Raw genomic sequence first — 18,221 nt, forward strand, 5'->3', positions numbered from 1 at the left:
GTGGGGGTAGTGGCGGCTCTGTATTGTCACCTTCCTGTCTCCGGGTGGAGGTCAATGCAGAATCAGTCTAGCTTGATGTTGGGGGCACTGTGTCACATTATTGATTCCAATTATCTAACATATGTTCCTCTGGTACAATGAGCACTGAATCAGATATTAGACAGCAGCATTGGCGACGTACATGATACATGATTATATGATTTTGCGTCTGACAAAATTATAGTTCGAAATAGTACATGTCGTGGCCGGTAATATCCAGATGGACTAATCTGAACTAATCATTTCAAGCCTCATATTTCGTGTTTCCAGTTAATAACCCTTATGCACCTCGACACTTGAAATAGAAACAAGAAATATAGCGAAAATAAATTAACGACGATAGCTGCATTTGTGCTAATACTTTTAAAGCGAAAACAAGCCAATCCGGTGACAAGGAATATTACATTTTTATATTTTCCCTTTACGTAATGGAATCTGTTTTGGCAGATAAGGAAGGCTGGTTACTCTCGTGCATTGACGTTTTTTTATATATTTACAATAATGACCGCTTTTCAATAATATTCATTTTGCTAGTGATCATGGAAATTTAATCACGTGGTTACAATCCGAGTGCATGCATCTTGAACACGGTCAAAAGTGCTGAAAGAAGAAAAACGTGCAGATGTAGTATTAAAAACCCTATTGCCCAAGTTTGTATATAACGTACAACACTCGCACTCAAGCGTAATCATAAGCACTCTTCACAAGACTGAATGACAAGAGGGATGACTTCAACTTTCCAATAGTCAACTTTCCCTCCATGTCGAGCAATATTCCTGCATCTCCAGCCTTTGGTTGGTTGGTTTGTTGTTTAACGCCACACTCAGCAATATTCCAGCTATATGACAGCTGTCTGTAAATAATCGGGCCTTGACCAGAAAATCTAGTGATTAACATCATGAGCATCTATCCTCGCAATTGGGATCGATGACATGCATCAACCAAGTCAGCAAGCCTGACCATCCGATCCCGTTAGTCGCCTCCTACGACAAGCATACTCACCTTTTACGGCAAGCATGGTTCGCTGAAGACCTATTCTACTCCGGATCTTCACGGGACTCCAGCCTTTGGTGTTTACATTACACATATATTGAAGGGCATACTCTTTTAACCAAGACTCTTGCTCAGAAGTTGATTGATCGAGGTAACAACATTCAAGGCCTTAGCAAATTTTTCGAAAAGCTTTATTGTAGTCATGTAGAGGGCAGTTGCAAATATGACTATTAAGTGACAAACATAACGTCCGATGCTATTCCTTATTTTGACTAGTACTATTATTTTCCGTGCTTTTTAGGTGGCAAGTGTACTTGCAGTTGCATGTGTTTGTGACGGGTGCCACACCTGGTGTCATCACTATATGACAATGGTTCATAAACACACGCTCACGCTCGTAGCCGTAATCGTACAATCGACTCTGCTTTTGGCAGAGATTTGTTATGAATATAGAAAGTGTGTATCGCTATTAATGTACTTTATTAAACAACACATGGAGGTAGAGCAAACTTCACATTTCTTAAATAATGAAGACTGAAAACCTTGATAACCCAGTTGGACAGAACTATTGAAGAGCTGACTGGACTTGAGACGACTGACTGGATCGCTGACCGACACGCACGACGCATCTACTGCCCTGCATGTGCGGAATTGGTGTCCTTATCGATTTATGTCTATCTAGTTAATGACAAATAATGAGTTCAAGCCGAAGCACATGCATTTGTACATCACTAATTCCACATCACAATGACCACCTATGCGTCCAATCACAATGTAGCATGTCATATTCTAAGTGTAACCAGTGGTTACTATTATGTACATATTAATACACAGGGTGTCGACGTGAGTTGTGTCACTACCTGTGTCGACACAATATAACTCTATTAACAGTAAGACGCGTGTCTAATGCATGGTCTCCTCAGTTGGTGACCTTGTTACACCAACCCAACCACGGCATATTAAATTAAATGAAGCGTTTGTGTACATACTAGTGGTTATTCCTTCTTTAAAGTATGTCTGCAGTTGCCATCTGAATCGTTATTTTCATTTCCATTATTAGATATCCGTGCATTTCTCTGAATACGTACAATTTAGTTTAAAGAAAGTATTCCTGTTGATTAACCTAAAAAAACGAATGTTTTCTGGCAATTTCAAAGTATTCTCGTCTCAATGGCAAATTAGTCTGAAACTTTTTGTTTCACTTGAATATATTTCATTAAAGCTTCTTCAGGCATTTTACCTCGTAACACATCTATTGACGTTGCAAACGAAGCATTTTCCAAGACAATTACCACTCCTATGGATTCCATGTGTTGTTGTCATTTCTAATATCGCCAGTTGGTTGGCCTTTGTGATGAAGTCTCTTGTTAACTACACAAATTACTGAAAGACACGTATAACAACAACTTCATTTCATACTAGAATGTATTACAAACGGGTGTTTCTAGATATAATCATGTAAGACAGTAAATACAGAAATAGTTTGAACTTCAAAATGAAATAATATTTCACAGCCTCGCAAATGAGTTCATCTAATATGAAATTAAAGTTTTGATAGTGTATATCTCTCGTGTATGAATATTAGTTCAGGTAATATTTAATCACATGAAATGATATCAATATTAAATGTCACAGGTGGAATCATTCTTACAGAACAAATCTTTCAATTAATAAATTGAGACAGCCAACAGGGATATACAACCATTTGATCTAGTTATCGTCACTTGCGAGAAAGCTTAATGTGATAAGTAAGGATAAGAATTTATGGATGAACAACTTCTTTATTTCAATAAGAGCGACGTTTCGGTGTAGGTTCTGACACCGTTATCAAGCAAGTCATATACAGAGTGTGGTTGGCAAGTATATACACAAGTAGGAGGCAATGTTTATACAGTAGAGTAGACATTGTTATACTGGAGTAGAGAAGCCTGTTAAGTACACACAAGGGTAGTGATGACACTCATCGGTGAAGTCAGTGACATAAACGAAGGATGAAGCCAGTAATATAAACAACGGGATTATTGCTGTTTGGGGTCTTTGATGAGTTGATGGTACGCCTCCTACTTGTATATATACTTGCCAACCACACTCTGTATATCACTTGCTTGATAAAAGTGTTAGAACCATATACACCATATACAACACCCTAAACAACTCTCTATCTACAAAACTTGACTCAATACAATATCAGGCTCTCAAACCAATTACACGCACCCAACATGGCACCTCCTACACCTCACTTCAGGCCTTAACAGGAGAAATGCCACTAAGTCTACGCAGGGAACAGCTAAGCTTAAATTTCTGGGCCGCGTCCCAATCAAACCCTCTCATCCAAAACTTAATAAACCAAAACATCAGCCCCAAAAACCAAGCTCTAGCTCGTAAACACCCCTTACTTACCCCAATATCCCAAAGAATAACAAACTACCTAAATGAACACCAAATTAAAAATCTTAAACAAAACTGCAAACAATCAAATATCTTCACCCCTAAACTTAAAATACCCAATAGACACAACACTAGATAGCCAACCCAATAAACAAACCGACCCAAACATAACTAAGACTACCACACTAGCATACATACACGAAAATTGGCCAAATTGGTGTCACATTTACATGGACGGATCCTCAGATCCGACCTCCAAACACACAGGTTTAGGAGTCCATACCACACAACCAACTAAAACCACTCAATCCTTCCGACTCCCAAACAACCAATCAATGTTCACGGCAGAACTAATGGGCATGGCCTCAGCCCTCCATAATCAAGAATCCTAAAACCACAAAAAAATCCTAATACTTACCGACCCCCTAAATGGACTGCAAGCCCTCCAAAACAAAAATACCAAAAACCGACCTAAATTAATAAATCAAATACTTAAAGCTCCAACGACCTAACTAAGGCAGGCAAACAAATAACCTTCTTGTGGATACCCGCCCACGTAGGAATATACGGTAATGAAAACGCCGCTAAAGCAGCTAAACTATCCCTCAAAATCCCAGAAATAAGCTTAAACTTACCCATCTCAAAATCAGAAATTAAAAGTGTAAACAAGCAAAAAATCACAAAAATGGCATAACCTGTATCTAAACTCAAATAGCCAAATGAAAAAAAGTGCTCAGCAAACCACTAACCAAACCAAAAATTCTCCATCCATCAAAAAAAATCGACAGAGTAATCACTAAACTCCAAACAGGACACACCAACCAAAATAACCATCTAAAAAAATTAAAAAAACACCCTACAGGTAACTGCCCACACTGCAAACAACCAGAAACCCCAGAACACGCACTCATCCACTGCACACACTACCTAACACATCGAACCGCATTACAAACCACCCTCAATCTAAACAAGGCTCTCACTCTAGAAGCAATACTAAACCCACAAAATAAACTAGAAAACTTCAAGGCCTTAGGCGTATTCTTAATAAAAACGGAACTAATAAAACGCATCTAAAAACACAATAACCTACCAAATCAAAATCACATAAACAAACAAACATCCACCATACCCAGCTCCCTTAGTTCTCCTCCCCAACCCCATCGGCATCTATTCCAAATCTCAAAATTCCCAAATTCTATATAAGTAACCCCTAAACCCCCCTCTTGGGTTGCACAGACCACTTTCGCCCCTTTCGGAAACACATTAAATGGCCTGGCCGGGCCCGTGTGCGAAATACGCAATAGTCGGAAAGCGCACGTTAAATCTCCAAAGTAAGTAAGTAAGTAAGTGTTAGAACCTATACCGAAAGGTCGCTCTTATTGTAATAAAGAAGTTGTTCATCCATACATTCTTATCCTTACTTAGTACTCCAACTTCTAAATGCCTATCAAAGAACTTAATGTGATAGCCTTCTCATATTACGTAATTCAAACCTGCTTTAATTCCAAACGGAAAGTTATACCTTAAAACTTGTCAGAAGATGCGTAGAATCTGGACACTGTACCATCGAGGAGCTCGACATGACGTCAGTGCCTGGTTAATGAGTATCGTATGATTGACTCATGATACTATTACATTCACGCTAATACCACGCTTATGGTCTCTGCCTACACTCTTTTCCCCCGCAGTGTCTGTATATAGTCTGAAATCCAAGAATCGTGACTGATAAAAATATCCAACGATCCTTGCAAGGTGGTGCTAAACCAGCACAGTTTGCACTTGGTGGTATGTACTGAAGATGACATGCATACAATGACCGTGGAACGATCACTGGAACAGTGAAGGCGTTGGTATGGGGGCATGGTCAACAAACAGTGTCACTGACAATTACAGGTGTTAACACAGCGTACGTTCCTCAATAGAGTTATGTTTCATTTTCATTGGATCGAGTGTGTGTTCAATACATTTTGCAGGGCGTCATGTTTGTTTGTTTGTTTGTTGTTTAATGCCGCACTCAGCAATATGCTGTCGTCCACGTCTAGGGTTTATCCATCATCATGATGATCGCGCCTCCTCTTCGTAAAAAAACAAGCAAGGCAATCAGCTTAGAATGTATCTAAAGGAGATGGTTCTCCTCAGGAAGAAGGTCCGGTTAAGGAGGTTCCAAACCCGGAAAGAAGTCCGAAACGTGTGAAGTTTCCAAACTCCTTCCACGTCACAGGAACCAGCTGAGTAGAAGGAAACTCTCAATAGAAGGAAGGACAGTGCCAGCGATTCTGTATTGCTCTTGCCATGGAACTTCTGCATTGACATCAGTAGACTAGATACCCCTTCCTCTAAAAGACAGACATTAAGACCCAAGTTAACATCATGATTCAGAAGGAATCGTTGTGACTTATTATTTGCTTGAGTATTTATGGCTTGGAAATGTTTTGTTGAGTTTCATATTGACGTATGTATTTAAGGTACGCGAGACAAGGGATCTTGCAGAAAGATGAGTGATGTGAATCTTGTGCATTCAATTTCAGCAAAGTCCTAACCAGAAACTGATCCACTCGGCTGTACCCTTTACCTGCTGGTATCTAGTGAAGTGTCTTTGAGGACGTGGTATATCTATTTACCTACACTATTTTCTGTGTCGTGTTGGATCCAATCTGGAAGTTTGATGACAGATTCAAGATCTAACTGTGTTAACGCGCCAGCGGCACTAATGCTTTTGCCAAAATGCATGAATAGCAAACTATAAGGCACGTTTTAATACTGATGCACTAGATAAAAGCCGTTCCCCTTTGGAGGTACTGAAGACGCATAAGCACTGTTCTTTGAAAACATTACCTTATCAAAATCATAATTTTTGTTCACAGACTTGGGTGACCAATGATCTTGTGATCACCGAGACATCTTGCGTCCAATGACGATGTACATACATGCTTCAGCTAGGACTGTTTGTCTGCCTCTGAGGATGCGAAACTTCGGTGAACATATGCGCAATAGAATTGCTCAATTCATTTTAGAGTGATACTTCTTTGGAGGGTTTCAACAGATGGCGATTTAAAGGAAGATTAGAATCTGAGGAATAGTGCCTTCAAGATTGAAGTTGTTGTAATCAGCGGATCTTGCATTAGAAAGTGTCTGTGAAGTAGTCAGTGACAATTTTATCTGTGTAGTTTTATAAATATTCAAATTATATTGTCGTCACAGATTCCCCATGGTTTGTTGTGAAGAGCTGCCGTTCAGCATCCAATATGCATTACCTAAAATAATAGCAACTTCATTACGAAACGCTCAATGAGACGTAACATGACAAGTCTGTTAATCAATAAGTTAAAACCATTCATCAAGTCCATATTAAGAACAAAAGACCACCCAATGCTTGTTCTAGCATTAGCAGGCAGCAATACGCAAATAGACTGAAATAGCTCCTATTTTCCAGTGTCTAAGAACGGTCATGTTCTTTCTTCTATCACATTTAAAAGGCTATGTATTGATTACAAGTGGCCGTGTACCGTCTAGTGATTAGATCAGCATGACGTATCTTATATCTGCCTAGTACTTACTCTTCGTCTGTATTCTCTGTCCAGACAAGGGACACGAGTGTCCTTTACGTATATGAAGCCCTACAATAGTATGGAATGAAGGAACACTCCCAATTTGGGATACGGTTTGCCTTGACCTTACACTTTATTCTCCCTTTGAATTAAACCAGGTTCTGTATTCAAAAGGCATACCACAAGAGCAGTTACTCTTCAAATAGAGGCCCGGGAGTTTAGAGGATTCAGAACCCAAGCACATGTGTCAATAGAACAGCCAGTTGGTGGTCGTCTTCAGACCACACAGCCCCGAGCGCCGGACATGGCTCAGACAAACATCGGGACAACGACGATAGACGGGTTGAGGTAGTTTTCTTCAATAAATAGTTTAAAATGAATGATGAGATTGCATCAGCCTCGGGTAGAATACCGCATCAAGAACACTGTAGAATTGTCATTTATATTTGATAATTACTTAATCAATAACCAATCAAATGATGGATACAGATTTTGTATCCCTGATGTGAAATTTTATATTTTTGTATTGCCATTGTTGCTATGCATATGCCTGCCTGCATGCATTTATTAAAGAAATACAATATTTAATAGTAATATCAATCGTCGATTTCTAATGGTTTCATGGAAACTTGATATTCTTCAGCTGGTGCAGAGTTATGAATATAATTATATTTTTTTTTGAAAGGGCATCGCTAAAACTGTCGCTTCGTTGAGTCTTGCTGACAGCTATCGACAATCGGTATTTGTAAGTGAATCGGGTTTAACGCCACCAATCAGTACAACAATCATATCAGGGCATGTCAGCAAGATCTGAGAGGAAAGTCAGAAGGCACACAGAGTTAACATGTGAGCGTTAGCTATTTAGTTTAACCCCTGAGCCCAAGTACAGTGCTGACAAACCAATGATCTTAATGCAGGGAATTCTGAGACTCGAACCCAAGACCAGCTAAAGAAGTATACACAGCACGCTGCTTCCTCGATGTTCCAGTGTATTATTCTTACATCTTATTATGACGCTACCTTTGCCCATTCGACATCCGAGCTTTGTTCTGAGTCTGATTCAAAACAACAGACGTCCAAACCACTTGTGAAGTCACTTCTAATGGATCTGGTCACGTCAAACAACGCTATTGCAGCAAATGGGTTCCTGTTTAGTGTCCATAGGAGTTGGCTGATGTATCTCGCACCGGCTGCAAGCCATACAACACACGTAGATCAGGTGATAACAAACAAAGTAACATAATCAGGGCGGACCTGGATTCGACCCCACGATCATTCCAGCATGCTGCACAGACGCAACTCTGCACAGCGCCTAACACGAATTATCCTACCATGTCCCTGTTATATTATGTTTGTTTGCTTGTTGTTTAACGCCGCACTCAGCAATATTCCAGCTATATGACGGCGGTCTGTAAATAATCGAGTCGGGACCAGACAATCCAGGGATAAACATCACGAACATCGATCTCCGCAATTGGGATACGATGCCATGCATTCATCAAGTCACCAAGCCTGAACTACCGATCAAGTTAGTCGCCTCTTTCGACAAGTATTGCTTTGCTGGGGTTCAAACCCGGATCTTCACGGTATCTGTTATATTAAGTAACATGTAAGAGCTCTACAGTTGCATTGTCAAACATGATTCCTTCCATGATGATTATCATGTGTGTCACAGTAGTCAATATATGCACCGGGTAAATAGAGAATTCGTGTATTTCACCATGTAGTTAATCTTAAATATGGTTACAGCTGTTTAAGTCTAACCAAATCTTCGAAAAACACACCTTCCAATTCAAACGTTACAAGGAAAACTGATTGAAATGCGGACTTGCTACAGAAAGGTGTCTCGTTCAAAAGAGAAATGAGTGAAGAAATTAAGAATTACCGTCACGTTGACACATGACTAAGCAGCAAGAAATAATCGCCATTTACTGGAGACATCGTGATTGCCCAACCTCACAACACATCGTTCTTGTACTTCACAATTATTTCTCCAACGTGAGAATAGCTTGATCCTTTAGGAGTCTTTTTTTTACATTTCAACATGAGCGCGTGTATATACTAACCCAATTATTTATACAAGTTCCAGTTCTATCTGTGAACTTTGGCATACGACTACTGTTATACACATACATAAGATCGTCCTTACACTGGAGACTCTTTGTTGAACGAGGCCCTGAAACGTCAACTGACATTCAAGACGTTTCAGTGACTCTTCACGTGTAACTCGTCGACTAGCTTGATAAGAAACACCATTTTTTAACACAGGGATAAAGGAAACGTGACGAATCTGAAGTCAGCTAAACAAACACTGCTGATACGTGTGTATCTAATGAGTACAAAGTTAACCTTCAACAACTCAGTCACTAAAAATAAACGCTTGAGATACGCATGTATTCGTAATTAGCTTTGCATTTTAGATACGCATCCCAAATTTTAATCCCCACAGTTGGACGACCACCGACACATCAATACGTGAATGTTAACAGTTGTAATGCACACCATAAGGTTCATAAAAAAATCATTCATTTGGAGCTAAAAGTGATATAGTTTCAGATTTGAAGATAATTTCAAACTTTAAGAAACCCTTGGAACTGACGGCGTTTCAATATTAAAATTTCCGCGCATCAAAAATCAATGAAATCCGTAAATCTGAAAACACATAATGTTTATCGAAAGTTATCAGCTTTTGTCCACAGTTATCATGTCAATTATCACAGCAGTGCGACTGTGGTTTGCAATGATTTCATGATACAAGTTAGACGTCATATACGTCCGTGATAACAACCCACATGTGGAGCAAAACTACTCAATCGATGTTGTTCTGATGAGTATTGATCAAACTAAACATACATTGAAATCGGTCATCGCCGATCCTAATGTCATGGGTTAGTGGGATATGGGAATTGAGAAAGGCAGTAATACGCATTAAAAGTCAAGAATATCGCAGTGATCCAATCACTCCAGATAACGTTTCTTCAACCATTCAGATTGCAGCATAAACACTCTCATTAATTGTAATACAGGTAATGATTTTATGGAATGTATTTATGTCCTGTTTTTCATGTATCCCTCAGTTTCATCTGGTACTGCCAACTCTACACAATACGAGAGAGAATATTGAAGTTAAGAATCTCGTCCTGGAAAATATAAAGCTTTCCTTACGTATATGTCCAAATAAGGCAAACCTGGAATTAAGTTATTACAGAAATTGTTACAGAAATGCCATCGTTCTGACATTTGGATTTATAGCAATACAGACAGGCAGTCTTCAAGAGCCTCATAAACAATCTGGTTGTAATGGATGTTCATAAAATGATTTAACAAACACTGCAGCGTTTGCCAAAGTGAAAGTATTTGCCCTGTTATCCTCCATCCAAAAACCTGCACTATTGTCAAATGTTCGAAAAGACTTGTTACGATTTTTAACGAATTTAAAATGTGTTCTTAACCAATATTGAAGTTACTCGTGCTGTCAATTACATTATTTTGAAACTATCTTATGAGACAGTTGGTGCCTCACTGGTCAGTAACATTCCTGGTTTCTGAAGTGGTTTCCATGATTGACTCGTTTATGAAGCCATTAATCGTTATTCCTTCTGCTAGGGCTCTTCAAATGTGTGCGAGCGTAAATCTATTACTGAAAGAAAGTAAACCTATTCAGCAAGGTTCACCCCCACAGACATTAAGCGTCCACCTATTGCCCTGTAGGTCAGGTTTGCTACCGAGGGGTGAAGTAGATGTTCGAGCATAACGTCGCCCCAAACCACGAGTACCTTCACATCGATTGACCCGAACACACTGCCATCTACTTGTGACCTGCAGGAAGATTCGTAACACTTTGCCAAATATACTGCACAAATAAAACACGACATACCCAAATGTGATGAAAGCATTTGTCACAGTGGAATTCCAATCAAAATTCTTTACCGGTTCTGTTGCACGTAGGGCATTATCAAGACACTGAACAGTCCTTTCTGTCACGTGTTATTCGCAGCGCACTTCAGACTGAGGATATATAGGAACTGTTGAATGTGTCTACAGATTAAAGCTTTGTTGTAAGTCCACCAGCTTTACTAAATCATTCTCAATTACCACCACTGTCACTTATGACAATACACCAGATAAACAGCAACGTCCCAGTGTCCGATCAGACTCGTTTTATTTGAAAGTGAAGGCATAGCTTAAGAAACAGATTAACCATTCTTTGCTCAAGCTTCTAAACTGTCTTTCGCTTCTTTGCAGTAATGCTACCTAAGCCGTTTATGACTTTGGACAAGACAATATGCTACTCGGTAGTTAATGGGGAAACTGAGATATGGTAGCCATCCCTGAATGGGAGTGATGGAGGCGACAGGTACCGTGGGTCATTCTTATCAATGTTGCACATACCTGGTGGCATCACTGATTGTCAATGATCACGTCATATGATTTTCATCATAATTTTGCCTTTGTAGCTCATGGAATCTGTTTTGGGATCAAGCTTCTAAATCGTCCCTAGCTTCTTTGGAGTAACGCTGGTGGACTTTAGAATAGACACTTCACCTCTTTATGCTTGATATGGAAACAGGCGAGGTGGCCAAGAATACATTGCTGAGACGTCATAAGATTTATAATCGGAGAGAATCTGCGCATCGAACCAACGATCACTGGATCCTTGCAGTGACAAGGAAAGCAACCCCGCACAGTCAATTGCGCGACGGCATGCTATATAAGAACTTTTATTATCTTGAAAAATCACTGGCACGTGAAGTAAGTGATTCGATTAGTTCATTATTTTCACCCAATCTATTATAGCAATTAATTCAGTTTCTTCTTGTGCGCGATTGTTACATTGTAACAACTGATTAATGTTCTCAAGAAGAAGATAAATGACTTTATTATCTTTATTTAGACAGCAGTTCTTCTATTGTGGTATATATGCCCGCTACTTCTCAAAGGTAATACCTAGAATGCCAAAAAACATGTTAAAGATACATAAGCGGACACTCACTAACACTTAATTATTGCTAGTTTTTGCTGACTTGATCTCTTTCCGGCATGCTCATTATCTGGTAACCTTTACCTTAAAGTTAATCAGTAATGGAACCATTGTCTGAGGCAGTGAATCAACGCCTGGTGGGGATAGTGGCGACCATGCATTGTCACCTTGCTGTCTTCGGGTGGTGGGCAATACCGAATTTATCTAGCTTAACGTGGGGGGCACTGTGTCACATTATTGATTCTAATTACCTAACATATGTTCCTCTGGTAAAATGAGAACTGAATCAGACATCAAACAGCAGCATTGGCGACGTGGTGAACTCGTTAATGGCACCCTGTCTGTATATATGAGTACGTCATGATGAACCTACAGCTTGGCAAGCCTAGGAATTACAATCCACTTCTGCATGGTGTATTCTGATTGGATCGTGTATCGTCTATGATGGGAACAAGGAAGAGCAACCGATTGTTGATGAATGTGGTAATGAGTCTCATCACTGACACAACCCCAAAAAGCTGCATGTCGTGACCGGTAATATTTCAGATGTACATGTAATCATTTCAAGTCTCATATTTCGTGTTTCCAGTTAATAATGCCTAACTGTAAAGACTGCTTTATGATATTTGACTTTTCTTGTCAAATAACATACATTCAATCACTCTTGAAGTGAAGGGCCCTGTGTAAATACTTCGAGTTATCAAAGGTTCGACACAACCGAAAATGTTGAATAAAGAATGAATATACAGGGACTAAGCTTTTACTTCGAGACAAACGTAAGTTCGACACAACAGTGTTTGACTGTACAATTGCTAACTTTTTCGTTTGCAAGTGTTCATAAATACTTGCTCATGATATAGTCGAAATGGTGCAATGCACACAAAATATGTGTTTATAACTTAACGACTATCATGTATAAATCACATATCTACTAATCGCCTTTAAACGTTTTAATAACATTAATATCTTAAGTAAATACATGTACGTAAGAAATACAGAAAAAAATCATTTCACCTTTCGAGAATGTGCCCCAATGATCAGGGGTGTCAGTAAACAAGAAGAATGTAATAGCGTAACGTGGCAATAGGTTCACAGGTGTATTGTTAACAACTAATTTACCAGATCAAAAGTGCCCTGTAATCACTTTAATACTAACAAAACATGAGTTTCGAACGACCACCCGGTAGCGAATCGACATGCAACGAACCCTGGGGATAAAGACAAAGGTCAGCCAGTTCCTTAGTATTAACGACCCCTTCCAGCATAGCTATTTTTGGGGCTCCATACTAGGAGATATGGGAGAGTTTGAAAGATAAAGTCTTGATAATGACGTGAACAATGGAGATATTTAGGGTAGCCAACAAAAGTGTAAAGTTTTATCAGCCAGGGCAATGGGGGAGGTCTCGTGTGGGATTTGGCTAAAGGGTGGTTTATATTTGGTATTTAGTGTTGGCTGTGTTTCGTGTGGTTTTGCAGCACGAAATTTGAGAAAGTTGTGTATCAAGTTTAGCATTCGTCCTTTAATATTTTTGTTTGCCAAATTAGTGATTAGACCGTCATTTCGGTGGTTCTGTTTGGCGTTAACCCGCTCTAGTGTGCATGTACGAGATTGTTTGTGTCTGTATGGTGTTGAAGTCTTTTTATCCCCCTGGCATATAATGCGGAGGGATATAGCGATCAGCCAGTCTGTCTGTCCGTCCGTCTGTCCGTCCGTCCGTCCGTACTCATTTCCTTTCCGGGGCAGAGTTCGAAAAGCATTCAGTGTATTTGATCGAAACTTGGCAAATCTATCAGGCACATACTGAAGTGGTGACTTTTGATATTTTGGGATTTTTCTAATTTTAATTTTTTTAATTTTTTTATGGAATGAAGTTGGACATAGACTCCATTGGGGATGGGGTTCGTTTCCGGGGCAGAATTCGAAAAGCATTCAGTGTATTTGATCGAAACTTGGCAAAGCTATCAGGCACATACTGAAGTGGTGCCTTTTGATATTTTGGGATTTTTCTAATTTTTATTTTTTAATTTTTTTATGGAATGAAGTTGGACATAGACTCCATTGGGGATGGGGTTCGTTTCCGGGGCAGAATTCGAAAACCATTCAGTGTATTTGATCGAAACTTGGCAAAGCTATCAGGCACATACTGAAGTGGTGCCTTTTGATATTTTGGGATTTTTCTAATTTTTATTTTTTATTTTTTTTATGGAATGAAGTTGGACATAGACTCAATTTGGGATGGGTTTCGTTTCCGGGGCAGAATTCGAAAACCATTCAGTGTATTTGATCGAAACTTGGCAAATCTATCAGGCACCTACTGAAGTGGTGCCTTTTGATATTTTGGGATTTTTTAATTTTTATTTTTTTACATTTTTATGGAATGAAGTTGGACATAGACTCAATTGGGGATGGGTTTCGTTTCCGGGGCAGAATTCGAAACCATTCAGTGTATTCGATCGAAACTTGGCAAATCTATCAGGCACCTACTAAAGTGGTGCCTTTTGATATTTTGGATTTTTTCTAATTTTAATTTTTTTAAATTTTTATGGAATGAAGTTGGACATAGACTCAATTGGGGATGGGTTTCGTTTCCGGGGCAGAATTCGAAACCATTCAGTGGATTTGATCGAAACTTGGCAAAGCTATCAGGCACCTACTGAAGTGATGCCTTTTGATATTTCTTTTTTTACGAATTTTTATTTTTTACAATTTTTATGGAAAGAAGTTTGACCTAGACTCCATTGGGGAACGGGTTCGTTTCCGGGCCAGATTTCGAAAACCACTCAGTAGGTAAACAATGTATGCTTCTAAAAGAACATTCAACTGTTGACTCATTACATACAGAATTGCACATTTACTAGTGGTTACTTTACAGACAGCTGCCGGGGGGATATGTCATCTTTCTGATGACTCTTGTAGATTATTGTTTTCATGATTCTGCACATATTTGATGTGAGTGACATGGGTCTATTTAAATCTGGGTTCCGTTTGATTAGACCCCAATGTCACAAAAACGTTGATTAAACTGAATCTGATTGCCATCAAGGGAATATGATCAAGAGAGTTGATCCTTTATAGATTATGAGTACAGTCCATGGTGGCACATTACATGACCGCGTCAACGGTCACTTGTATCACGTGGGTGTATGTTCACGTACCTGGCTCTGTAGGATGTAACTTTCACATGAGGGAGTTATGTAGCTCAATGATGACGACAATTGTGTTGGTCGGAAAGGTTTTACTGCGTCAAAGAAGGTGGTAAGTACATTATGTCTGGTACTTAAAGAAAACTATCCCCGTGAACATTCGGGTGAGAATAGATCTTCAGCAACTTCATAATATAAGGCTATGGATTGTTTTATACGTCATGGGCGATTATTTCTAGTCCTACTGAAGTGACTGAGTGAGTTGGGTTTGACACTCTTGTGTACAGTATTTCAGGTATATCACGGCGTGGCAGGTCAAAGTGAGAAGAGAGGCAGAAGTGATGCACGATATAGACTCTACCACTTATTTGAGCCTCGGATAAAACAAACTGTATAATGAGGGTGAATCTGCACGTCGAAGCAACGATCATCAGTTCCTAGCATGGACAAGGGAAGCAACTCTGCTTGGTTAATTGACGGGTTGCTCTATTGGATAAACCAAGCCCCAGAATGGAACCTGTATAAGATCTTGAAAAGCATTTTTTTTAAATTATCTTTTTTTAACACTTTTTCCTGATATAGCAATACATTCATATACTCCCTGTCATCGAGTGTTATACTATGACAACTGCGTAATATACTATATATGTAAGTTACTGTATCATCTACAGGAGATGTTTACACATCAAGCACTGCCTATATTGCAGTGAACATTCCCGTTACACCTCGAACATCGAATTTCCTGATAAAAAAATCAACGTTATATTTTGGGCACACTTTAATATTTTATACACCTAAAAACTGCAACCTTGTATTGACTTTATCTCTGAAGTCTAGCCTCGTTCGCCGCCGCCGTTATGATCATTGTCTGATAACCTTTCCCTTATCGTTAATCAGTAATAGTACCATTGTCTTAGGCTGTGTATCAGCGCCTGGTAGATTAGTATTTGTTCTGTATTGTCACCTTGCTGTCAATGCGGAATCGATCTAGCTTGATGAGGGGCCCACATTATTGATTCTAATTACCTACAGATGTTCCACAGAGTCTGGTACAGTAAGCACCGACATCAGACAGCAGCATCGGCGACGTGGTGGCCTCTGTGATGACACCATGTCTGCACATATGTGTACGTCCTCGTTTGATTCTGCAGAGAGACAAACTTAAGGATATTAGAACCCACCTCTGCTAAGTATATTCTGATTGGATCGTGATAGTCAGGATCTGTGAGAGGTGCCAGGAAGAGGAACCGATTACTTATGATACACGAGTGTAGTGATGCGTCTGACCACAATCATCGTTGCCCATGGCCAGAAATATTTCAGATGGACAAAGAATCTTTCAAATCTAATATCCTGTTTGTCTATAAATAGAGCCAAGCAAGAAATAAGTTATGCTTAAGCATTACATACGTAAATAAGGGAAACATGTATACTGGAATAACGGTAACGGGAAGACTATTCAAACTATTGGCAATGTAGCTGACTCCTCTCGCACAGGATCGTAAGAACAAGACCATGTGTTGTGTTAAAATTTGGCAGCCGGATCACGGTTTACCTGATATCTTACCGTGGTTACTGCATGTCTTAGCTAGGGTACTGCTGCTGGCGATGGGTCGGACGGCCACTGTTGACATGGATGGGTTGCCCATCTCACCCAGGTATAAAGCAAGAATGTACAGGATGTGCCATTCCAAGATTGTACAAAACAGCTGTACTAAATGATTGCGATTATGACTTACGTGGCATCCCGGTCATGGTTTGAGTCAACAATTATTCATTTTTCCAACTATGGTTTAGCTGCCTAGACACCATATGAAAACTAATGAAATTGTCTTTGGTTCTGAAAGATGGTTATAAACAAAATAATCCTTTTGATACAATTTCCATTCAAACCTCATTTTCTATCCCCAGTACAAAAAGGTAACAACTGATTTACATTCAAGATGTGATTTCGCAGAACCGCTTCCATAACATATCCCTCACATATAAAATGAAATAAGTGTTGTTCCAAATCAATCTTAGGAATATAATCAATAACGTCACTGCAGGGAATCCTTTCACATGTCGTATTCTAGACTGACGTTAGCGGATCACTCATACGTTAAATGGAAACTCCTCATCACCGCATTTGTAGGCCTGCTTAAAAGCTTTTCTGGTCACCGTGTCTCCCAGTCACGTCAGGAATGATTTTATCAGGTGGCCATGGAATAAGCCCCTATGTAACAAACATGTTGATTAAACGGAATCTGATTACTATCAAGGGAATAGCATCTAGGACGTTTAACCTCCATAGATTACTAAGTACAGTTCCATAGTTACAGTACCGCGTCAACGGTAACTTGTGTCGTGTGAATTTATGGCTCTGTACCTGGCTCTGTATGTTCTCTGTTATAAAAGTGAATCAACATTTGGAAATATATTTATCAGTTACTCTGCGGGATGAAAGAATAATACGTCTGCCAAATATACTGCACAAATTAAACACGTGTGATGGAAACATTTGTCACAGCGAGATTCCAATCACATTTCTTTGCTGGATTGAGTTCAGTTGAGTGCATGACATTAAAAGACACATTAACACTCCTGTCTATCAAGTGTTCTTTATTCTCCACGCACGTTAGACTGAGGATATATAGTAAAAGTTGAATTGTTTGCAGATTAAAGCTTTGTTGTAAATCCATCAGCTGAAATAAATCTCTCACCTTCACTTACGTCGATGCACCAGAAGAACAACAACGTCACACTGTCGCCCAGTGTCCAACCATACTCTGGAAGTGATGGCATTGACTACAAAACATATTTACCATCCTTTGTTTAAGCTTCTAATTTGTCTTTGGGGTTTCTTCAGTAATGCCATGTGAACCCTGTAAATAAAATACAGACTGCATGTTATTCCATTTGAAATTTGCAAAGGGAATTGATGCCTTAAATTTAAATAACATTTTCAAAACAAATACAGTTTACCTTAATGTCTCACAATATTTCAAATTTGAGAAACCACCAACTGTTTCATTTTCCTGTACGAACACCAAACCATCTAAGTTGTTTCATTATAGAAACTTGTTGAAGAATAAAGACTTCATGATGTAAATTCCACTACTAGTGGCTGCCAAGACCCACCATTCCGC

The sequence above is a fragment of the Haliotis rufescens genome, unplaced genomic scaffold, assembly GCF_023055435.1.
Source record: "Haliotis rufescens isolate VD_foot unplaced genomic scaffold, xgHalRufe1.0.p SCAF_2, whole genome shotgun sequence".
NCBI classification, from domain to species: Eukaryota; Metazoa; Mollusca; class Gastropoda; order Lepetellida; family Haliotidae; genus Haliotis; species Haliotis rufescens.